Source organism: Tamandua tetradactyla, chromosome 15, assembly GCF_023851605.1.
Source record: "Tamandua tetradactyla isolate mTamTet1 chromosome 15, mTamTet1.pri, whole genome shotgun sequence".
Taxonomy (NCBI): domain Eukaryota; kingdom Metazoa; phylum Chordata; class Mammalia; order Pilosa; family Myrmecophagidae; genus Tamandua; species Tamandua tetradactyla.
The window spans coordinates 9,865,104-9,881,928 of NC_135341.1; the positions used below are offsets into that span (position 1 = coordinate 9,865,104).

The 16,825-nt window shown below is 39.2% G+C and overlaps 1 non-coding gene across 1 annotated transcript; it reads left to right on the forward strand.

The window, feature by feature from the left end:
• The first annotated feature begins 15,717 nt into the window (after positions 1-15,717).
• LOC143658097 (U6 spliceosomal RNA) lies at positions 15,718-15,824 on the forward strand. Its single transcript, XR_013163122.1, has one exon. It is a non-coding gene; the product is annotated as a U6 spliceosomal RNA (small nuclear RNA).
• The last annotated feature ends 1,001 nt before the right edge of the window (positions 15,825-16,825 follow it).

The following is a 16,825-nucleotide window of genomic DNA, read 5'->3' on the forward strand; positions in this document are numbered from 1 at the left end:
CACCTTAATGAGATGCTACCTGTATGAAGTCTTAAGGAGAACAGTTAATCTTCAGAAGAAGATTGGGGAAAAGCGTGCTCAGTGGAAGGATGTCCTAAATGCAAGCAGCTTTTGCTACGAGATACTTAATTAATTCTGGGATATATCCAGAAAGTCCTCCTGAAGTCAGTGTATCCAGAAAAAAAGACATTCTTCTTTTAAAAGAGAAGCGGTAGGGCTAAGAGCTGAATTTTCAACAGAAACTGTCAGATCTGGAAGAAAATGGAATGACTTCTTTAATGTGATGAAAGGAAGAAAATCAATCTAGAATTCTACATCCAACAAAAATATCCTTCAAAAAAATCAAGATATTTATAGACAGACAATCATCCAGAGAATTCATTGCCAGCAGACTTCCACTTCAAAAAATTGTAGAGAAAGTTCTTTGACTATAGGGAATAATTCTAGAGGAAAAACAGAACAACAGAAAGGAAGGAAAAGCACCTGAAAGGAAAATAAATAGCAAAGGACATTGACTGATAATAATATTAATGGAGTCTTATAGTGTATAACATACAAAGACATAAATAATGCATAAAATATATAGCATAAAGGTCAGGAAAAGTGTAAATTGAGATTAACTGTCATATTTTTTGTGTTGTTTGAGAAGAGGTAAAATACTAATTTTAGGTAGACTATAGTAAGTCAACAATGCTGTGATGATTAGGTTCATGTGTCAACTTGGCCAGGTGATGGTGTCCAGTTGTCTGGTCAAACCAGCATGGCCTATCTGTTGCTGTAAGGACATTTTGTGGACTTAACTCATCAGCATGTTGTTTGCACCTATGGCTGATATATCTGTAGTTGCTAAGGGGAGTGTCTTCTGCAATGTGTAACATTTGATCTAATCAGTTGGAGACTTTAAAGGAGAGGTCAGAAGAGAGACTCTCTCTTTCCACTTCAGTCAGCCAGCCTTTCCTGGGAAATTCACCAAAGACCCTCATCAGAGTTGCCTGCCCTATAGAATTTGTGTGAGACACTTTTATAAAATCTTATATTTACAGTCATCTCCTATTGGTTCTGTTTCCCTAAAGAACCCGAACTACTACAGATGCATCTTGAAAATTCAGAGTAACTACTAAAAGAATGATATAAGAATGTGTAATTAAAAGCCAATGGGGAGAAAAATAAAGAAACATTTGAGTATGCCAAAAAAAAAAATAATAAAGCAAGATCTAACCACAAATAAACTACAGAGACCACTATGACTGATGGAAATATTTTCTTTCTGCCAAAGCACATAACCACAGTCTCTAACTCACCTGATGGGCTGCATTCATTTCAGCCCAATATGTATTTTCAGGCTGACTATGTGAAGGAAGATTTCTTTTTACAACCAGTCAGCTATAAATTTCATGTTCAATGTCATCAAGACAAGCATATTCTTTGACACACGTTCCTCTCAGTATTTATGTCTAAGTTCTGATTGCACATTAAACAGGAGACAGGGAAAGAACAAACACATTGTATTAGCTTGGTGTCACTAGATTATGCAGCAGTAAAATCCTTAGCAGTTCACAAAAGCAAGAACTTGTTTCTCACTCATGTAACATGACAGTGGCAGGTCAGTATCAGCTCTATTCCATGCTATCTTTATCCTGGGATACAAGCTGAAGGAGCAGCCTTTATCCTAGGCAGTGCCCTTCACATGGTAGAAGGGTAAGAGTGATTAAAGAGCAAGACAACAGGTCTTAAACATTTTGCTCAGAAATGGCACAGGTCGCATCTCGTATTTCACTGGACAAAGCAAGTCCTATGGCTAAGCGTAATAGCAGGTACAGAAGTATTGTCCTCCAACAGAGACAGGATATAAGCAGCGGCCTGAAAGGATTGAGTCTGCGAGGAAAGAGCAGTGGAAATTTTGAACAAATATAGCAGTCTACCACACATGTTATTTCCTAACTATTCTTTTCTGTTATATCATCTTCCAGCCAATATTCGGAAATTAACTTTATTCTTATGAGATTATCTGATTACATTGATGCTTCTCTAAGGCTGAGGTCAGCCTTATTGTTTCTTATTCCCTTTTTTCTTTTTAGATCACAATCTGATTAAATCTAGGATATCACATTTCCCTTCTTATCATTTCCAAATCTTGATCTATCCACATACAGTTTTCCATGACACATTATTTCCTAAGATCTGTTTTGAATCAAATGTGTTAATCAATATTATTTTAAAATCAAGAATTATGCTTTTCATTTTTCAGTTCCAAGTCATGTATATATATATATAAAGGAGACCTATTTTCCTATTTTCACAAGCACTAGTGCTCCTGCCTGCAATTCATCATGGCCGGATGAAGGCAGAGGAGAATCCCACCTGAAATCTTTTACCTTTCCACATCGTAGATGAATAAATAGAAGACATTCAAAATGTGGACTACACCATGAAGAAAAATTCCTGAAGCCAAAGCTTATGGACTGAGTTGTAGGTAGAAACGTTCCTTTTTGTAATCTGCAACTATATCCTTACAGCAGATTTCTAAATTCAAGACATTAAACACCTCTACAATTCTCGGCTCCATGTTTTACATTTAATTGTGACCTAGGGCATCACAAACCAACTGAATTGGACAAGGAAGAGGGCAGTGGCTACACGACAGTAACAATAATGATCTCTTCTATGTGGCACCAGGCTTTGTAGTTTACAAGAGCAGATTCACATCTGGGACTCTCATTCCAACTGGCTCACCACTCTGTTGTAAATAGGACTGATGCTACTGTCCTTATTTTGTTTTTTATACCATAGTCATTTCCCCAAGATCACACGGATTTACCCAAGAGCACACAGAAGCAGGGCTGGGACTTCAGTGCACGTCTTTGTGCCCTGATCATTTTAAAATTTATATGGATCAAGAGAGGGCTTGGTTTTAAAATGAAGATTCTCATTCCTATCTCCCAGAATTCAAATTCAATATTTCTTGGATGGGATCCAGAAATTTGCCTTTTTTTCTAGATTTCCAGGTGATTTTTGGGGTAGGGTGAATCACATTTTGCCTAACACTGGGGGTGGGGAGGAAAAATGTGTGGGAGCATTTAAATTTCATGTTCATCACTAGCTCTGAGAGGGAAAACTTCGCCTAGTCTCCGCATCAATTTCACTGGCAACTGTAGCTGGCACAGTAGTTACTTATGATGAGAGAACTAATAGTGTTGGTGTATTTTTAAAAGGCAAAAGTATTCATAATAAGCAGTAAACTTACTGTTTAAGTTTGTGAACACTTAAGTTGATTTTGCCTGACTTATGGGGGTATTACCATCTGATACCATTTGGCAGTGTCTAGGGTCCCCTTCGTTCCTTTATGACAACCCCAAAAAGATCAATCTCAAAAGGATGACAGTTTACAAGTGGATGTTACCAATTATTACTCCCTTATCTGCCCATCAGTGTTTCAGACAATTAAGTGCTCCTGTTTTCTTTGCTAGATTTTCTTTTTTATTTGGTTCTGTTAATGTGGCTTTGAGCATCAAAATTTACAAACCAGAATTTCCAGTGAACTGATAAGTTTGAGTGAAGTCAAGAGTTGCGTTTTAGGAAAACGTGTTTTATATTTCAGAAAGGTCTATATCAAAGGACATTTTCTTAAAGAGTGATGACCTGGTGCTTTTTCATAAATGGAACAAGGACTTTTCATGTCACCATGAATCTAATACTGTCTCCTGTGCTTTCCTTTGCAATCTCTTTGATTGGATTATGTTCAAGGGAACACAGACCGCTTGTCTTTTGAGTCCTTTTAAGAGTTCATTTTGCAGCTTTGGCATTTACCTAACAGCAATTAATCAAAATTATCCATATCAGAAACATCCTTAGTCTTGACTAGACAGAAGTGCTTATGTTTGTGACTAAGTTTTTAATGGATGTTTTGGAGATCAGATTTACCATTTTGCAAACATTTTGAAAGGAAAGGGTAAGGCTTTAAAGCAAAGTGGGAGAGACAGTTTTAATAAATGTAGAACTGAACTCCAAGAGCCATTTACCCAGACCAGGAAGAAGCCGTTTGTTTCTACTGCAGGTTTCGAGAACAGTCACCTCCAGATTGAATACCATCCAATGGTGCATTAGGGCATATGGTTTTCCACCCCCTAAATTCAGTCCTCAGCCCTTTTCTGCCTCTCCCCATGGATGAGCTCATTTCTTCCTGATTTCAATTATCATCTCAGTGCCTCGCTGTGGATGACTCATGGACTCACTCAGTTACCGGGCATGTACTGAAAGAATTCCCACTGCTATAGTAACCAGCATTATAATAGCTTCCATTTCTTGAGTTCTTACTATTGCCAGACACTTTGCTAACCGTCAGGACACTGAAGAGGAGGGGTAAGGTATGGTGGTTAAGAGAGTTCAGGGTCTGGGGGCAGACAGCTTGGGTTCGAATCTTTAATGTACAGCTTACAAACTGTTCAGTCCTAGGCAAATTACTCAGTTTTCTGTGGCTCCTCTTCCCTATCTCTAAAATGGGGATGTAAAGAACATCAACCCATAGATTGTTTGTTTTTAACTGAAAATTAAGTTTAAAAGATTTCATGTAAATCATCTCTCTACCCCATATTAGTGACAGACCCTTCCAGTATCAAAAATTTACAATTGCCATAGCCCAAACAACCCCAAAGAGAGGTTTGGAAAGATCAAAGGTGATGGTGGAATTATACATAGAAGATAGGACTGAACAGATGAATATGAATGCTGAATCATTAAATTGGTGTCTCTTTTAGCCTCCAGTATTTTAGAGCAGCTAGAAGTAAAAACCTAAAATTGTGAAATCGTAACCCATGTCAAAGTCTGAAATATGTTCTATAGCTAATTGTGGTGCTGTGCTTGGAAATTTATAACTTTTTTGTATGTTATTGTTCACAAAAAAAGAAGGGAAAAAAAGTCGATTGTGGTGATAAAAATGCATTTATGCCCTCTAGCCTCCATATTCTGGAGGAGCTAAAAGGAAAAATATGAGAGGATCGTATGGTAGCCCATGACAAACTCTGGGATCTAGCCTGTAACCACTTTTAGACGAGTGCTTTGAAAACTATTGCTTTTTTATTTCTTTGCTTTGTATATATGTTAATAAAAAAAGTAAAAAAAATTCATGTAAAATGTTTAACACAGTATCTTACTCATAGTAAATTTTCAATCAACATTGTAACAATTGTTATTGTTACTATTATTTTATATAATTATCCAACACTCCTAGGATGTAGGTGCTATTTTATTCCATTTATGCATCTACTTGTATTCTTAATCATCATGAAAAAGGCCTCTCTGGTTTTTGCCCTGTGAGAATAATGCATTATTGGAAAAAATACCACACATACACAGATAAGAGGATCATAACAATATTAAAAAGTGCAATGAGAGTTCAGGATCCTAAATTTCTATCCCTCGCTGTTTTCCTCTCCCCTGCTTTCTCAGTGCTTGCAGAGTCATAGAATGTCAGAGCTAAACATAATCCCAGTAAAATGCTCCATCTACAGCTGAGGGCATTTGTCTCAGAGAGGTTAAGGGATGTGCGACTGTCACAGTTAGTGGCACAGGCAGAGCTTCTGGTGCTTTCTGTTCTATCACTTACAATAATATGTCACTACATGGATGGCCTACTATCAACACAACTCACCTTTTCAAAATGTAAACTTACCATTCAATACATTTGTTACTTATTTGCTGCTGTTTGGAAGTCTATTGTTTGGAAGACCCCATGATCCCCCCCAATTTTCTTTCTCTCATGTACTATATTGCAATTAATCAGAACTATCCATATTGGAACCATACTTGGTATTTAACTGAACTTCAATGGGATTTATCATTTTGCAAATGCTTTGAAAGGGAAGGCAAAGCTTTGAAGTAAAGCATAAGGAACGATTCTTTAAGAGCTCAGTTAGGACCAAAATCCCAGAGTTATTGAACTTGTTCTGGGAGGAATCATTGGTTTCTGCTGCAAGATAAGAGAACCTCATATCCATCAGGAAATGCTATTGGTTCTATCTTCAACAGTTATCCAGAATTCTGACCTCTACCTCTTACTTGGATGCCATTCTGTGCCAGGGCGTGAGACACTGTCAATTTACTGTAGGAGCCCCCAACTAGACTCCTTGCCTTTACTTTCATCCCCTATAGTCTATTCTCTACAGAGAGAATAGCTAAATAATAGCCAACGTGACTACTAAAAATACAAGTCAGATTTATCATTCCTATCTGGAAACCTCTCCATGGCTTCCCATTTGAAGTAGGAAATGTCAACTTCCTTATAACAGCCTAGGACACTGCACTATTCAACTCCAGCTTTGTTGCTTCCTGCACTCATCTCCTGCTGCTCCCCACCCCCCTCCACCCCCCAGTCACCCCACATCAGCTGCACTAGCTCTCTTGTGTTTTCTCAGAAACATTAGGTCCCCTGCCCCGATTGTTTTCTCTGCCTGGAACAGTCCTCACTGAGACATTTGGGTGGCTCACTGCATCACCTCCTCCAGGCCCTTGCTCAGAAGACCTCTTTCTCAGTGAGAGCTCCCTGGACTGCCATGTTCAACATGGTAAGCTGGCTTTGTGCCTCATGTACACACACATTCTTGGCTATAGCTCAAAATTTACATAGCATCTAAACCAGGATACCTTTGTGCATGGAAAGGGACATAATTATTAATTATACTGAGAACATAGGAATAAACTGAGCCCACCCTTGTCAAAATGGGACATGTACTCACCTGTTTTTATCCTGTTCTGACGTTTCCCTTTAGCATTTATTCCTGTTTGATGAACTATAATATTTACATTTTTATTGTGTATATTAGTTATTGTCTGTTTCTCCCCCTAAGAGCAAAAGCTCCATCAGGGCTAGGATAAGTAGTCTCTTTGATTTATTGATATATTCTAAGTACCTAGAATAGTGCTTGACAGCATGGCACATAGTAGATTCTCAATAAATATATGTTGAATTGTATGAATAAATAAATGGTATGAGGAAGTCAAAGATGATCTCAAAATTTCCTTCATAAAGTATGAGGTGAATTTACGTTCAATTCTACCCAAAATGGTAAAGTTGAATCATATAAATATGCATGTCTCAAATTTGAATCAGAGCCTTGAAATTCTAGATTTCTAATACTGGAGCCAAAAGAGACATTGATGGGTGATCTAGTCCTATTTCCCTCCCTTCAATAAGGTGAATGTTTCAACACTGATCTCAAGTTATTTTCCTATTCTTCATCTTGAATGTCCCTGATTTGCTCTTCTACATCTTTAAAAATTCAGGTAGAAATTCTTCCCTAAAATTGTCCATTTCCCCTGTCTTCCACCCCTGAGAAAAAGTCACACCCACAAAACAATATTATCATTCCCTTGTAATATTGTTGTTTCTGTTCCTAGCATGTATTCTAAGACTGTGTATTATTTTTGCATTGTTTTTTTATTCCTGAATATTTTGTGGACCTTTAGCCAGGTCCTTCCTGACTTTGTTACTGAACTATTTGTTCATTGCTGCTAATATGTATTTTGCTTTTGAGCTCTTCCTTTCCATACCTCCAAGCCTACTTTGAATCCTCTCAACAGTGAAATGTCCAGTAATGCCTGAGATAAAATGTATCATCTAGGAAAGACTATACTGCTTAGCCATTAGCTGTTAAGTTTCTGTTGTTTGCCCTACACAAACCCATACCTACAGCCTTCTGCCATGAAAGCTCCCAGTATGAGCTGGTGATCATCTCCTGTGGTTAAAAATCTCCCCAAAAGTCACTCCATCAGAGAACATAATACAGAGCCTCTTTTTTCCCCATCCTTTCCCAGTTATGTTTCTTTGGGTCAATCTAGAATCAGTCAGTTTATATGGCAGGTAGACTTAATTTGAAATGTGCTGATTCGCCTACCTGCTAGTTTCAGATTCTGTCCTCCTGAAATCACCATTCCAACAAAGAGTGAAGAACTGCCGACAAACATTACTGACACTTCCTAAGGAAAATTTCTTACCAGGTTGCGGATCATGGGATGATCTTCGCAAAGCCCAGAAGCCACCAGAGATCTGTTGGGTACAGAATCAAGTCCTCACAATTACCAGCAATTCAAGCTATTATGTATGCGTGGAAAAGCTGTGTAGCATACTTGCTCTGTGAAGCACCTTAAGGATAACATCCTGTTCACTTTTCACTCAGATGATATCTGCATTTCAACAAATGTCAGCAAGTCCACATACTTTGGCAGAACATATGCTATTTTTCCTCTCATAACTCCTCAGCAGAATTGTGCAATCCTATAGATTATTGCACAGTGTGCTCGTTGGCTTGTGGCCAAGGCAGAATATTCTTCTCTGGAGGAGGTAAATTGTGAATTAGTTTCACTCCTGGCAAATTACTTTTTGTGTTTAGTTTAATTTCGTTTTCATGATTTTTCCTGAGGGCTCATCCGGACTTGCTCAACTAACTGGTTTAACAGATCAGCTTAAGGCCAGAAACCCCCAATCTTTCCAAGATTTCAACATTTCCTTTTATTCGATTTCTGATGAGGACACGTGAGAGTAACACATGTCTAACAGGTTTATATCCTCCAACACAGATATGATTTAGAAAATGGAAAAAAAAATAATAATACAACAAATTGTACCAGACCTAATTTTACTCAAACTCAAGAAAAAGGAAAAAGAAGTTTTTCACTTAAAGTGAAAATTGCATTCTTTAGGCAGTGGCTTTTTTAAAGATACTCTTGGACAGTCCATGAATATCAGCATGAATGCAAGAAAGAAATTTAAGGATCTATGTTCCAAACCAGAGACAGGAGGCAGACACGGAGTGGCCAGGAACTCGGTTTCAGCTCTAACTGGATAGAACAGCCAGCTGTGATTAAACTCAGATACTAAGTTGATCCCATTAATGAACATTATTGGAATAGTACAATTAATGGATCTTAATAAATCTGTGGGATATTGTTTAATTACGTTCAGCTACATAAGACACATGCAAAAAAAAAAACCCAACCATACACAAAAGAGCACAAATGAGGTAAAAATGACTGTCCTTCTTACATAAAATAATTCTGAAATAGGTAGCCCAATGTTGGAAGGATAATTGTCTACTCATCAGGGATCCAAGCTTTTTCTATTTCTATGCTTTATAAAACTATCTCATGGCTTCTAATCCCAGTGTTGCTTCTTGTTCAAAAATGGCTCCTGGAGCTATAGCTATTATGTCTGCTTTCCAGTGAAGAGATAGAGGGGAAGGGAAAAAGCAAACATCACTTAGCTGAGTCAGCTCTACAGGAGGAATCTCCCCAGAAGAAACACCTATAGGTATCATCTTATTGGCCAGAACAAAGCCACATGGCTAGATCCACAGAGACTGGGAAATGAAGTCTTTTCACTAGGCTTATTATTGCCACCAAACTAAAATGTTAGCTTAGTTATCAAAAAATACAAAAAGAGTAGATATTGAGTAGGCAGTCTGTCTCTGAAGGATGAGTAAAATTTTCATGAAATTGGAAAGCTGGCACTTTGAAGGCTGTTGAGCTCTTTCAACATTATTTTAGGTACTATTTAATATTTCACAAAAACTTTTCTCAGTGCAAATACTCATTTGGTTCTTTTTACTTGATTATAAAAACATCACATTAACAAGTAAAATAATGTCATGCGGCATGACATATTACTGACTCTGCAAAATGGTAATGCCAACACAGGTAGAAAGATTTAGAGGGCACTGCAAAGGCCCATCTGACCAAAGTCACCCCTTCCGCATTGCCTGAAATGTCCTCATGAAAGCCATTCCTTTTGCATCAAGGTGGTGTGCTTTTAGATCTTTCTTAAAATGAATAGGTGGGCGGGCCGCGGTGGCTCAGCGGGCAAAGTGCTTGCCTGCTATGCCGGAGGACCTCGGTTCGATTCCCGGCCCCAGCCCATGTAACAAAAACGGAGAAACAGAATACAATAAAAAACAAGAAAATGTTTAAAAATGTTTCCCTTTCTTCCTTCCTTCCTTCCTTCTCTCTGTCTTTCCTTTAAAAAAAAAAAAAAAAAAAAAAAAAATGAATAGGTTACCTGGAAGGGGTAGCCATTCTGTCACTCAACATATATTCATCTATTTCTCTTTATTAGCTTATCAAATTAACTGTCCTCTCAAAAGACAGTGGGAAAGGCTGCGAGGGAGTCAAGCTAAGTTAGATATATTTTCAAGAGGTAGAGATGGAGAATTTAGAGTAGGAGGTAGGAACTTTATCATCAGGGGAGAGGGTATGATTTAGTTAGGACACCTTAACCGCTAGTTAGTAATTACATATCCTAAAAACTATAGCAGTTATGGTGAAAAATTTTGGAGAGCCCTCCTTGGAAGAGAGAACAGGTAGTAGGAACTCCATAATTGCTTTTGAATAAATGAATGAACGAAATGAAATCCTTGCGCAGAGTAAGTTCTGAGTCAGTCTTTCTGGTTGACTATTTGATGGGTGCATGAAACAAATGAGGGCCTGAATAAGTTCTCAAACCAAAGGCGTGTTTTGTCTATGTTGATCCTTTTCTCTTCATGCTATTGCTCTTGGAGGTTTTATCATTGCACATTTTAAACGTGACTATAGAAGAGAAAGTATGCTTCCTATAGCCAGCCTCAGGGGCTGTTGACTATAGTGGATGTTGGAGCAATAAATACAAAGGCAGCACTCAGAACCATGGGTCATGTGCCAAACCAGACCCTGTACACACCCCTGGAGGCTGCTGGAGGAGCAGCCTCTGCATTACAAGTATCAGCTTTAATATGTAGTTACTACATTTAATACTGAAGCAGACAGAAACTCAAATAATAAACACTCAGCACAAGGAAATTAATGGAAAAAGATTTTCCTCACTTGACCAGAACCAAATGTTCTATTCAATTGAACCTTAATTATGTGCAGTACTGTATCATGACTTTGTGCCTTTCTTTCCTGGTCTGCAGGGGTTGTGGGCTAATGGTTGAGTGCATGAGCTTTTGTTTCGGGACCATCTGAATTCAAATGCTGCATCTCCACTTAATAGTTGCATGTCCTTGAGCAAGTTACTTAAAGCCTCAGTTTCCCATCTTTAAAATTGGAATAATGCTTTTGGCTAGCTCATAAGTAATGGGGAAGTGTAAGTGAGCCAGGGCATGTTAAAACTTCACCCATAACGTAATGATATCAGCTACCATTGCTATTAATTATCATTTACTGTGGTTTGTGAGGGTTAATGTCATATGTCAACTCACTATGTTATGGTGTCCAGTCCTATGGTCAAATGCTGGCCTCATTGTTAATTTGAAATTATTTGAAAGATGAAATTAGCATATACAATCAGTTGACCTTAAACAAAGAATATTACCCTCCCTAATGTGGGTGGGCCTCATCCAATCCATTGGAAGTCTTAGCTAGAACCAAGAGTTCCAGGAATCAGAAAGAATTCTGCCTCAAGATGACACCTTCCACTTCTCCTCAAGTTTCCAGCCTTAAGAATTTAGACTCAAACATTCATTTTCTCCACTATTTCCCACCCCTACCTTGCCCTACAAATTCAGATTTGCCAGCCTTTACAATTGTGTGAGCCAACCCTTTGTAAGATAGGTAGACAGACAGACAGACGAAGTTGATTTTCTTTTCTGTGGAGAATCCTGACTGATACAGGGAATTAATGGGAACAAATAAATAAATATGACACCCCCCCCTTCCCCATCTGGATTCTGGATAAACCGAGGAATAAAACAAAAGAATTGTGGGTTGGATAATTGTAACCTGTATCTCAGATAAAGGCTAAGCTGAAGGATGTGGTTTATAGCTGCCTAAGTGGGTTTGGTGCTATTAGGAACCACATCCCAACCCCAAGCTCTGGTGGCATCGGATCAACACTCTGAACCAGGCAGAGTTACCCAGATAAGAGCTACAACCTCAAAGACATAGGAAGAGCTCACACTTCTGTTGTCACATTCACACCTGACAGAACAAAAAACAAAGAGCTGACCAGAACATATCTAGATTTTTCTTCTCAATTTTTCCAAAATTGACCTGGGCATGGTCAATAAAAAGACAAAGAGGCCAGCACTTTTTCTGTCAATTGCATTCCCTTCACCAGAAGGAAGCATCTGGAGTTAAGAAGAATCATTTCCCCTGAAACATTCTCTTTCTCACACCACCGTCATTTTTATAAACGACTGAGCAGTGCTGTGTGTAATTTCTGTTTGAATCCTTGAAGATTCAGGTCTCTGAAATTGAAGCTCTAGAGGATTACGAGGCTTCCCAAACTTCAGGAAACTTCCCAAGACATATCCAGAGCCCTATGTAAATCTATGTTCAACCAACTGCATGTTTCTCTATACCAGGAATCACCAGTTCATGTCTGCCACCCTGCACCACCCAAGAACTTCCACTGAGAACAAGCTGGGATTTAAAAGAAGGCAGCCTGGTTTAAATCTTTTAACACCTCTGAAACAAATTCTGCATCACATGAGGAAGCTGTGGTGGGACAACTACTCTATCCTTTCCTAAGAGCCCTTGGACCTTCTGCCAGCTTGATGCTGAAAGACTCTACTATGCCCAGGGTAGGGGAAGAACCAGGATCTTTGGGGAGCCCTTGACAGTCTCCTTTCCAAGGATCCACCCTTCCCCTTCTCTGTAAAGAAATCCAAAGGCTGAAACCTGAGGTGCTGGGCCTCATCTGTTTCCCTGTGCCCAGAATTCAAGGTTGCTCACTTCCAATTCACTGGAAACAGCTAGCCTCATCAGGACTGGTGCCAGACCTTGTTTCAATCAGAGCAGGAGACTGGAAAGTTGCCTGTAAAAGGAAGATGAAAAATTAAAGTGACCTTCAGCTGGCAGGTTTATTCAAAATGGGAATCCACTTGGCATCTGTGAGCAGCATCACAAGGTCCCCATGTGGAAGTTTCCAGCCACAGCTCTTTCTTCCAAAATCAGCAGGAAATTGGTCAGGCTTCAGGATTACCTGAAGTAAATCTTCCAGTTAGTCTCAAGTGAGTTTGGGAGGTTTCTGAATGAATCCCTAAAATTTCTGGCAATTTGGGAAACTTGAAGAGCCTAAAGAGTGCATAATGTGACCTAACATCTATCCAATTAGGAGACTATGTGGAATTAGGGAGAGAGCATGCGCTTTGGAGCCAGCTTGCTCCACTTACCAGCTGTGATTTGATTTTCATCAAATTATTTCTCTTCCTAGGAAGCTTTTTAACCTCTCCGGGCCACATTTTGAAGAGACTCTAAAGCTGAAATTTAGGGACTAACTTTCCCTTGGCAAAGGATTAGCATGCTACAGTAGAAAGAGCTGGTCAGATGTTTAAACTCAAGATCTACCACGTAGCCTGCATGGCCTTGAATAATTGCATAACTTCGTCTATAAAATGAGAACAAGTAAAACCACCTCACAGGGCAATGCCGCGAGAATTAAGTAAAATAATAAAGCGCTTAGTAGTCTCCCCAAAAGGGTGATTTCTCACCCTTTGGTATAGTTATTGAAGACTGTTGTGTTCGGGGAACTGTGCTTCAAGCTTGGGTTCACCCAACCCTCTACAGAGTGCTTGATTTTTTTGCCTGTGTCAGGCATCTTGTATTTCCCCAATATTTGCCCAGGACACTTACAAGAGGACCTGTGGCAAAAGTGATCTGCTTGATCCCAAGGTCAGTTGGTTCACTGGTTCTTTGGGGAGGATTTAAGTAGATAAGACTGAAGTTTCCCCACACTCTTGCCTAAGCAGTCGGTATTGATGGGTGCTTCACAGCAGCTCTCTGGACTATGCTGTGTATTTCTGGCCTCTGCACAAATGTACCATGGAGATCAAAGATGAGCAGAGCTACCAAGTTCTCGAAACGGAGTACATCCTCATCAGGAAACACCAGGGAGGCCTGGAGCCCCAGCTAGTGTTTTATTTCCAAGAAGGTCATAAACTAAGACTATATCATGCCACAGACAGGCTCAAGTCAAGTGTTAGTGATGTTGGTCAGTGGGATAAGAATTATTGGTGGTGTTTTGTTTTTAAAGAATAACCGGGAGTATCTACATAATAATGTTAAAATAATACTAATTTGTCCCAGCTATTATGTGCTTAATTTGTGTGCAGCCCCATAGAATCATCATAATCTTACGGGTAGGCACAGTCGGTCCCCATTTTTAAGATTAGGAAACTGAGGTTTAGAGAGTTAAAGAGGTTTTTGTGACTTTTCCAACATCCCACAGCTAGTTACAAGCTCATTCTTAAAATCCCTAAGATGTATCACCTCCAAAAATCACAGCTCCATTGATAGAGAGACATTGGGCTTTATACATGCTATTCGGTTTCGTTTCATGTATTCATTCTCCAAGTCATGGAAGAGGAAACTGAGTCTCAGACATACGGTCTACTTGTTCGATATCTCACAACACGAGAGGGTGAAATCTGGGATTTAATCCAGTTCAAAAGCCTGTTTAGAGGACATGCTGAACTTCACGAGAAGGTGCTTCTTACTCGCTCCTCACACACAGAGTACTTTGCCAGTGTAGAAAAGAGGAAAATCCAGGGCAATCTAGCACTTTTAGGAATTATGTACCACAACTCATGACCCATGGCATATTTCCAAAACTGAGCTTGTGCTCACTAAATATACCTCAGCCTCTGTCTTCTCAATATATGACAGGATTCTACCTCCTAGCACCCTTAAGACTGGGCAGGGCCATGGCAGAGCTGATCATGAGCTGTGAACAGCTAAAATAAGTGTCACTTTCAAGCCAAAGCATTTAATTGCCAGTGGAGACCGTTCAGAGTTCTTGTTGACAATATTTGAGATGGTAACTGCTTCATCAGTCTGAAACCCCGAATGACTAATAGCAGAGCCTCTGCCCCAAATCTGATAGACGGATAGCATAAAAAAAGAGTTAAACATTTGCTGTTTTAAGCCATTGGGATTTTTTTCTAACCAGAAGCAAACCTAGCCTATCTTGACTGATATAGAACCAGACCCAAAGAAGCTTTATCAACATCCCAGGGGACCCAGCTAGGGTCAGCACTCTCTACACACAGTATCGTGAACTCAAATGTTATAAGGACCAGGAAGCGCAGGGTAAAAATCCTAGTAGAAAGTGAAAGGGTCAAACTGGTAGCACATGCCAAGAAATGTGGGCTCCCTGTTGCCAAAGCGCATAATTTTTCAGAAGAAGTTGGATATTTGTATGAATTTTTCTAGTGGATAAAAGGTCAAACAAAGCAGGACCCGGGCTAAATTCTTTAAGGTTTTCAGTTTGCAACCCCTGCTCCCTCTCTCTCAATTTCATACACAGGTTCCCATCTGTCAGTCATAACCTAAAGATTTAGAACTACTTCTGTCAGATACTTGCTGTCTGATGTCGGCTCTGTCAGCCTGGTCCTTAGTACTCTCAAATGTAAACTGGGCAAGTGGGAGAAAATTTCTGGTTCTTAATCATTCATGTAACTTCTTCTCAATTAAATCACATATACCCACAGACATAAGATTACATGTTTCAAGATTTCCATTAAAGTCCTAAACGTCAACCACCGAGCCCCCAATAGGTCCATGAAATTGAAGTTAAGTATCTCTAGGCTATATAATGCCAAAGTTTTCTTCCATCTAAAATGATGTATCATTTTAGCAGGAGGAACGGGATATTTTTTCTTTCTATTAGAAATCCTCAGCATCTCTCCTTCCACTGGGGGAACCCATGGCACTGATATAGTAGTTGATTGTGGCGTCTATAAAATGATACCAAGGGTGCTCGCTTTGGCAGCACATATACTAAAATTGGAGTGATACAGAGAAGATTAACATGGCCCCTGCACAAGAAGGACATGCAAATTCGTGAAGTGTTCCATATTTTAAAAAAATAAGATAATATGAGGGGCACATAGGTTGTGTATGGTGTTTAAAACGAGTCTCACCCTTATACACTATGGTGTAGCTAATCAGAAGGGAGACCTAACATGTGAGTGCGTGCATTTTTTTTTTCTGGCTTGTGAATTTCTGTGTTCTAACATAATTCCAATGGTTTTAATTTAGTTATCTTTGGACTCCTTCAGCTTTATGATCCCAACCATCAGTGCAATGCTGCTTTTAAAAATAATCTTTCAGAACTCACATCCAAAGTGACCCACTCTCAGTGCAAAGAATTGGTGGTTCCCATTGAAAGTCTCTAAAATAAATCTTTTTCTGTGGTCACATTGTCAGTTGTGGTTTCGAAGTTAAAATCCATCCAGACCGACCTTCAGTTGAATCTTTCAAAAGGAGCCATTGTGAATTTGTAGGACTAAGAACGTGGAACCTCCTAAATAGGCATCAAATCAATGAAGCAAAGTTCTATTCCAGGTGGGGTCTGACTTCTTTCACATTTTGACAGTTGTGCTGTTTTTGCTTTCATCAGCAGCAACTTTTACTGCCTGTCTTTAATAAAAGAGGAGTCCTACCCTATTTATCAGGATTTGGAATATATGAAATTGTTCTCTGGAAACCCTTGTGAGGTTGGAATGAGACTGAAACTTCTATTAGATAATCATTCAGCTAAAATAACATTTATCATAACGGGCAAATCTAACATGAAATCGTTATATGTAGCAAAGAGGTCTTAATTTGAAACAAAAAACCCAAGTGCAGTGTTAAATTATGTCAGGAACAGGTCCAAGGCCATATGATGAAGTGTTCCCAATCAAAACCTTAAGGCCAGAAAGAGAGACCTAGATAGGGTTTTAGGTTTGTACTAAATTAATTCAAGCATGGTAGCTTTCCCAAGATGCTCAGGAATTTCTGAAGGTAATCTAATTCTTTTTTGCCAACTTCCTTTAGTCCTCCTAGCAGGGCAATTTATCCTGTCTAGTTGCTCATGTTC